Raw genomic sequence first — 547 nt, forward strand, 5'->3', positions numbered from 1 at the left:
AAAAAACCCAGAGCAGGCAGCACAGCCCCTCCCGTATAGAAAAACACAAAATCGCAGACACCCGACCTGTGATAAAGTTCGGTGTAGCAGACACAGTAAGTCCCGGTAGCCCACTCCCGTCTGTCCCTCCCTTCCCCCAACCCGCGTGCACCTATCCCGTGTCCCAGTCGCGCACGCGCCTTTGCTCTTGCAAGGGGGAGAAAAAAAAGACACCCCCCACTCCCGGGTTCAGACCCTGCGCGCATCCCTCCGTTCCGTGCAGACCCCCGACCCGCTGTCTGCCCTCGCGCCTGCTCTAAGCCACCCGTCGACGCTCACCTTCTCGGCCCGGGCTGTCAAGGGAGGGCTCCCAGACATCACCTCGGCCCGCCGCCACCTCCTCCTACTCTCCCAGCACAGCGGGAGCCGGTGCGCGTAACAACCAAGTCCGAGGCTGGAAGCAGAAGGGAGGGAGAGGGAGGGGAGAAGCGCCCAGCGCGCTACCCTCCCAAGGAAACTCACTGCCGCCTACTCCCAGCCGGCCGCAATCACCAGCACAAAATGGCGA

General features: G+C 63.4%; 1 protein-coding gene across 1 annotated transcript in view; it reads right to left on the minus strand.

The window, feature by feature from the left end:
- Positions 1–541, minus strand: part of RBM10 (RNA binding motif protein 10) — a gene marked incomplete in the record, with an annotated part of 45,453 nt that extends 44,912 nt beyond the window's left edge. Inside the window, 1 exon segment of the mRNA XM_027765464.1 lies at positions 319–541.
- Positions 542–547: the final 6 nt, after the last annotated feature.

This window comes from Tupaia chinensis, unplaced genomic scaffold, assembly GCF_000334495.1.
Source record: "Tupaia chinensis unplaced genomic scaffold, TupChi_1.0 Scaffold138400_2, whole genome shotgun sequence".
Taxonomy (NCBI): domain Eukaryota; kingdom Metazoa; phylum Chordata; class Mammalia; order Scandentia; family Tupaiidae; genus Tupaia; species Tupaia belangeri.